Source organism: Canis lupus, chromosome 4 (assembly GCF_011100685.1).
Source record: "Canis lupus familiaris isolate Mischka breed German Shepherd chromosome 4, alternate assembly UU_Cfam_GSD_1.0, whole genome shotgun sequence".
NCBI lineage: Eukaryota > Metazoa > Chordata > Mammalia > Carnivora > Canidae > Canis > Canis lupus.
This window is the reverse complement of record NC_049225.1, coordinates 51,113,672-51,120,905: the sequence shown is the minus strand read 5'-3', so window position 1 is coordinate 51,120,905 and position 7,234 is coordinate 51,113,672. Positions and strand designations below refer to the sequence as shown.

The 7,234-nt window shown below is 44.5% G+C and overlaps 1 protein-coding gene across 11 annotated transcripts in view; it reads left to right on the top strand.

The window, feature by feature from the left end:
* The first annotated feature begins 1,193 nt into the window (after positions 1-1,193).
* LOC119871519 overlaps positions 1,194-7,234 on the top strand; it is a 120,671-nt gene continuing 114,630 nt past the window's right edge. For 2 of the 11 annotated variants that reach the window (XR_005358325.1, XR_005358326.1), the window contains exon 1: positions 4,940-5,925. The gene's annotated coding sequence lies outside the window, so the exon portion shown is untranslated. Of the gene's footprint in view, positions 1,332-1,808; positions 2,425-4,939; positions 5,926-7,234 lie in introns of those variants that run through there. The other 9 variants (XR_005358322.1, XR_005358320.1, XR_005358324.1 and 6 more) reach the window with 6 other exon arrangements.

The window sequence follows — 7,234 nt, the reverse complement described above, 5'->3', positions numbered from 1 at the left end:
GCAATATATATATCCCCTTTTTGCAGTTTAAGTTGGCTTTCTGACACCTGAAAACTGGTGGTTTTGAGGTTACATTCCCCAATATCCTGATTTTACAAATGGGACAATGGAGAGCCAGTGCGGGGAGGCACCATCCAAGGTCACCCAGTGAGGTGGCCTCGGAGGTCAGTTCTGATATCCTCACAGCCTCTCAACCCATTTGTCCTTCAGTTCCCAGGCAGATTTTCCTACTACAGCAGAGAAAAAAAGCTGAGACTGTGAAGGCTGACCATCAAAAAGCGTAATTATGGTAGACACTTGCCCAGCTCCCTGCCCCAAGGGTGGTGGTGAGCATTTGGGGTGATAGTCCAGAGAGGTCTCCATCTTTAGAAGAACTTTCTGTCTTTTACAGACGCGGCGAGTCCGAGACATGGCAAGAAGGGCACTAATCACAATCCTTGTGCCACAGCCCTGAAGCCCTGAAATGTAGTTCTCTTTTCTCTGTTAAGATGAAATCTGTTTGCTTTTTTTAAAATCTGTACCCAGATGTAATTCAGTCATTCAACCAACACTTATGACTTTATTAATTCCATTGAGAACTATTAATTGAAGTCCTCCTATGTCCTCATTGCTGTTTTAAAGACATAGATTCAGTAGTCGGCAAAGTAGCCTTGGTGTTTGTCCTCAGGGACCTGACATGTCAGCGTGGGCGTGGAAATAATCCGAGAAACACAGACTCAGCAACCATGAAAGAAAAATACCTGGTGTCCCGAGAGCTTCTGATGAGGGCGCATCTCGACCGCTAAGGGGAGGGAAGCTCTGAACTGGGATGAGCAGAAGGAGCCGGAGTCAGCCAAGCGGAGAGCGGGGATCAGGGCCTCCAACTGGGCGCCACCTGGGAGGAGCCAGGGCAGGACCTTGCACTCATTCACGCTGGTGATTGCTGGCGGAGAGGGGCGCCCTATACCACCGTCCCTCTCCTTTGCTATCTTAGATCCTCGGTTCCTGCCTCCTGGGAGCCGCAGGAGTCTCACGAGGCCCTGAGTCAGTTACATAACCTGTTTTCAACCCGGGATCCTTGGGGCTTGGGCCTCACCTCTCCGCAGGTTCAAATCTGCTGCGAGCTAATGTGTAGTTGGTTGCGTTTTTGTGCGTGAGGTTAAAAACACTGTCCCCTAACGAGGTCTTCCTTTTTTAGAGAAGGACGCGAGTTGCCTCTCTCTCTCCTCATCCAATTTCCCTTCTTTGCGTTGGTCTAGGGAATGTGCCTGCAGCAAAGTTTGCTGCCACTAGGGGGCAGGAGCGCCAAGGCAAACGACGAAGGCTGCGCCCGCGGCCGCCCAAGCCTGCAGGTGAGAAGGGCAGGGGCCGGGGCTCGCGCAGGTGCGGGACGCGCCAAGCTCCCAGCTCAGGTACACCAAGCCTATTTACAAGGATGATTCCATTCGCAAGGATGCTAGTGCCAGAAAAGAAAATTCTAAGGGGGGCTTTTGGTGAGGGAGGTTCCTGTTGTCTGTAAACCAAAGGAATGGGAGTCTTGAATTAAAATGTAATCTTGAGGAGTCCTTTGAAATGTGGATAGGATCCAGAGGGCCCCATCCCCAGTTCCTAGTGTGCTGTGTGGCCCTGCTCAAGAGATGTAAGCCCTCTGGACCTAGCCTGCTCCTTCCTTAAAGGATGGCAGGATGTGAAAAGTCCCTTCAGGTTCCAAGTAGATGAGTCTGGGGACCTCCTCCCCCTCTTAGATACCCACTGGCATAATTTCTGACTTTGGGGGCTCTTTCATATGAGGGAGTTTTGTTTTCTGACTCCTGCCTCCTTTCATTTAGTGTTTTAGATGAAAACACTTTAACACAAAGGAATGAAGAGCTACAGGTGGAGTTTTGGCAGGGAGAGAGAGAGAGAGAGAAAGAGAGAGAGAGAGAGACTGACTCTTGGCTCTTTGAAATCACACCATGACAGTCAGAATCTGCTTTGCCTTGATGAGGATGAAGCATCGGATCTGCCGGGGGGACTGGATGACTATATGTGAGAAGCATTTCTCTCCCTGAAACTCACATTAAACCCTCCGTTATCCTGGAATCCAGAGCCTTACTGGACTAACTCAGGAGGCTGCCAGCTTGAGAGCAGCATGAAAACAGGACTGCTCTGGGAACGCTGAGTGGTCCATAAGGACCTTCCTGCCTTGTCATTGGAGAATTATAAGATTTATGCCCAGACAAGACTGTGTCTAGGAGGCTGGGTCTCATCAAAAGGTGGAACTTCTGTCTAAAGCCACAGTTTTGTTCTAAGAAGGGCCCCACCAGGCTGGGTTCCTAAGGACCCACTCCTGTCTACACTCCTCCTGCTGCCTCAAGCTGGGGGAAGATGGTGGATTGGGCTGTCTCTTCATGGACTCCGCTATCAAACATCATGGAGATAAAAAACGAAACCAAAGCAAAACAGGTGACAACAAAAACCTGTATAAAAACCTCCTTTCTCTGGTAGCATCAGTTTCTGGGATTCACATTCCTAGACACCTTTGTCCCAAAATAAAGAGTGGGAGGGATCATCAGGGGTGAGGTGAGGACTCTCCTTCCTCTTTGGGGACCCCCTCCCATCTCCAGTAACCACTGTCTCCCACCCCTGTGCTGCCTTATTGACAATAAGCAGCTGCTTCACAAGGCAGCCGCCGTTCTTACTTAGCAAGATATTATCAATACTTTCAATTTCCATTAACATAGGTTAGCCCTGTCTTTTTTTCTCTAAAGATTATTTTAATTTTGAGATACATTTGTGTATATGTGTGTGTCTGTACTCTAATCCCTTGAGATACATTTTAATGGAAGTTCAATTTTGGTTGGGTAGCATCAGCACCACCATTTTTAAAGACTGCAGAATGTTCTATTATGACTTCCCCAAGATTTTTGCTTGTAAAGATTTATTTATTTATTTATTCATGAGAGACACACACACAGAGAGAGAGAGAGAGAGGCAGAGACACAGGCAAAGGGAGAAGTAGGCTCCCTGCAAGAGCCTGATGCTGGACTCGATCCCAGAACCCAGGATCATGCCCTGAGCTGAAGGCAGGGGCTCAACTGCTGAGCCACCCAGGCGTCCTGACTTCCCCAAGATTTTAATAAGCCCACAGCTCCCAATTCACCCCACCCATTGCACACCCCATAGGTTGCCTCTCTTTACCTGGTCATGGGGGGGAATCACAGCATCTTAGGGATCATCCTCTCTAGGATGTTCATTCTACGGAACCGGGAAATGGCTTCTGCCCATGGCACACTAGGTAGATTGAAAAGTGAGAAGAGACTTCAACACCTGTGTGCTGAGCAATTTACAAACTATTAAAAATGTCCCCTTACACATTTTTACATTCCCTTCCATTTTGAGTCTCTACTGTCATCAGCTGACTGCTTATTGGTCTGACCCTCTTTCCTGTGCCTTAAAGTGGCATTTTAAGACGCTCTTTACCCTCTCCCTGGTCTGTCACACTCTGTATCTGCCAGGATTGAATTTCCCAAGGGTGACTGCCACACAAGGCCTGCAACTCAGTCACAAGATGGCTAAATATAAACCGTGCAGACGGCAAATAAGCCTCCATGATCATCTGCTCCTTTGTTTTGCTTATTATCCTCCCAAATCAGGCTGGCAAGTCACATGTGCATTGTCCATGCTGGGCAGGACCTGGTGAGTGTTCATGTCTGACGAGAAATGCCAAACAGAGACAACTCTGCTGTGAACTGAGTTGTTCCCCCTTTCTAGTGCAGCAGGGCCTGCTTTTCAGATAAAGCCCAGAATCCCCAGCTTTGATTTCCAAAGCAAATCACTGCAAATCACATCAATGTTGGGAATGGATGTAATGGTCTGGCCAAGGACTGCATGTGGCGAGTTAGCCAGGGACCTGAAACCAGGAACAAAGGGACGCTGGGTGTGGAATGTGTCTCATCTGTCTCCTCTGTGTCTTGTGTCCCTCAAAGGAGGTTGGTAAATGGGGAACACTGAGGTCAGGGATTTGGGGTCCTGTACTATATAGCTATCCTACCATGTGAGATGTAAAGATACTTTCAGAGTTTCGAGGCACACATTTTTAGGTGAGGACTTGTGATCGATTAGTGATGTCAGATGTGGACTCGTATTTGGTGGGTGTTAATAGGCATGCTGAATATTTTCCATCTGTGATCTGGAGGAAAGAAATCTCAGTAGATATGATTTATTAATATGTAGGGTGGAATAGAGCTGCCTGAAAGTTACAGGTTTAGCTGAAGCCCCAAACAGTTGTGTTGAAATAGCCAGTGTTCAGGACCCCAAAGAAGATTGGTTTCCCAAAGAGCTGAGGTCCGTTCTTAACCTTGGGTGGCAAGGAGGCAAGGAACAGGCAAGAGACACTATTTGGAAAGGACCTGGAATTTGATCTCTATCACGAAAGGTCAAAGGGCATTTATGGCCTCCATTGCTCATATAATGGATATTTTTTTAGCCTTTATCTTAAATGAACCCCTATCAGTACTTGGTGCTACTGGCTATTTCTTCTTGAATTATGTTCTTCCCTTTGTTAAAAACTCTATTCTGCTTTTCCTTCTGTCTCTCTGTTTTCTTCTTAGTTTCTCTAGAAGTTCATCCTACCTACTCTGCCATTAAATGTGATGGTTCCTCAAGACCTAGCCCTACACCCAGCTCTTTTCTTACTTTGTGATCTCTCTTTAGGTGATCTTATCTTAGCCAATGACTCCAATTCCCACCTATGTGGATATGCTTGGCATTTTATATCTGAGCTATCCAAATCCACTCAACTCCAATGGCCTATTTGACATTTCTACTTGGATATTTCAAAGGCACCTCAAACTCAATGCATTCAAAAGCAAGCCTACCATCTCTCATCTGTGCCCCACTTACCTGGGTCTCTCCTGTTCTTTCCTATCTTATTGAACCATACTGTCTGTCATCCAGTTAAGTAAGCCAAAGATGTCACCTGAACATGCCCCCTTCTTCTCCTTTCACATGTCAAATTCACCATCTAGCCTGGATATTTTGCCTAACAAATATTATTGAATCTGTCCACTTTTTCCTTTCATGACCACCACCCTAGTTCAAGCTACTTTCATCTCTTAGTTGGACTGTAAATGGGACACCCCACCCCACCCCTCATTCTTTTCCTTAGATTCATTCCAGTTCTCAAGTGGTCTTTGTCAAAGGGTATGTTGGATCATCCATACCCTTCTTTCTACTACCAGGATTTCTACTTTGGTGCTGGCCTCCTGTTCACTGTGGTGCTATCAGAAAGACAGTTAATTAAGATCCCCACATTCACATAGGGTTCTCATTGTCAAAGTGCTCTTGTTCACATTGTCTTGTTTAGTTCTCACCTAGCCCCATAAGTGGGTCACAATCCACTTAGGACCTTATCTGTTTCCCTTGGAAATGGGCTCTGAGAGGTGAATTAGCTCTTGTGAGGTCATCAGCTGGTTAGGGAGGACCTCCAGCCTTCTGACTCCTTAGACAAGCCTCATTGCTTCCCCCCTAGTCTAAAGAGGGCTCCAGGTTAGCCAGATGCTCTGTATAATACATTCCAGCAATAATAGTCTTGAGTCTGTGGTTTGTAGGGACCATGAAGAACTTGTAAAAAACATTTCAAAGCAAACTTTATAGCTGAGGTTGAGAGAAAAAATTTGAAGTGAAACTTGCCTTTCTTTAGAGTGAGCTTCAGATCTGTAGCCCAGAGACAACAGATTAATTCTCTCCCCCTTGTATATTCTTCTGTGGCCTCTCAGAGACAATGACTGGAAGTTGGATCACAGCTTGGTTGTTACCAGAGAAGAGCTAAACGGTTTTAATCCTGCTTAAGAAAAGATTGAATATGGGAGGAATGAAAACCCTCACTGTTTTGACAAAGAGTTCAATGAGAAATGCAAACAACCACTGTGAATGAGCCCCTGTGACAACTTGAAATAAAAGCAGGTGAGTCATAGGAATGGAGAATTTGAGGAAAGAGAATCAAAGCAATAAAGGGCCAGTGTTTGTTCCCAAATGTGATCCACATAGTTTAAATCTGAGAACACATCAGAAGTTTCTGTATGTGGTATAGATTGCTACATCTTCTCTTAGGATGTAGGAATTAAGGGTTTCTCAAGCTGCAAAAAGGTTGTTAACGGACTGAATGAGTCTAGGAGGTACTCTTTTGATGAAATGGCCATTCTCTCTCTCTTTTTTTTTTGGTGCTGAAAAGCAAATCATCTTTTCGTTAACTTTTATAATCATCGATTTGGTCTATTAATTTATCTAGGATTGCAAAGTGGGAATATGCTAATTCTATTATTCCCTCTTTATTTATTACCTGGAATATACGTTTATTTAAAAAAATTATTTAATAAAAATTTTAAGAATTGAAACTCAATTAACACATAATTGTTAATTAAAATTAGTTTCAGAGGTAGAGGCCAGTGATTCATCAGCCTCATATAATACCTAGTGCTCATTACATCATGGGCCCTCCTTAATGTCCATCACTCAGTTACCCCATCCCTCCATCCCCTGCCCTCCAGTGACCCTCAATTTGTTACCTATGATTAAGAGTTTCTTATGGTTTTTCTCCTTCTCTGATTGTCTTGTTTTATTTTTTCCTCTTTTCCCCTATGATCCTCTGTTTTGTTTCTTAAATTCCACATATGAGTGAGATCACATGATAATTGTTTTTCTCTGATTGAATTATGAAATGTTCATCCTCCATAAACTTTTCGTTAGGCTGGACACAAAAACACAGATATTTCTCTATCCTGGGCATGCCTATGACAAATGGCCAATCTATGGATCATGTAGAGCAGGGATGGTAAATAAGTTTTAACTTCCTGTGGGATCTCTTCCTTGATATGATGATGACTGTCTTGAATACTAGGATGAGAAAGATTTTTAAGGCCAGACATGGGCTTGATGGGGAAAGGTATAGTGATGGGTTAGCAATATCTGCCATGGCTAAGAATGAGGTAGTGGGAGTGCAAGTACTGACTTGAATTAATGCTACTCAAAGTGTCGTTGGCAGCTAGCTGTAGGCCTACAAAATATTTGGTACTCATGATGAAATGATTATGGAAATGGTAGGTAAGCATTTAGAAACTTGATAGCAATTTGACATTGCTGCCTTATCCAAGCAAATAATTTCTGTATTTTGTAAAGTATTGATCTCTGATGGATTGAAAATGAAAACAAAACCTGGCCCTTTACCAGAGATAGTTGGAGAAGCACTAACCTGGAGAAATCTATTTGACCCCAT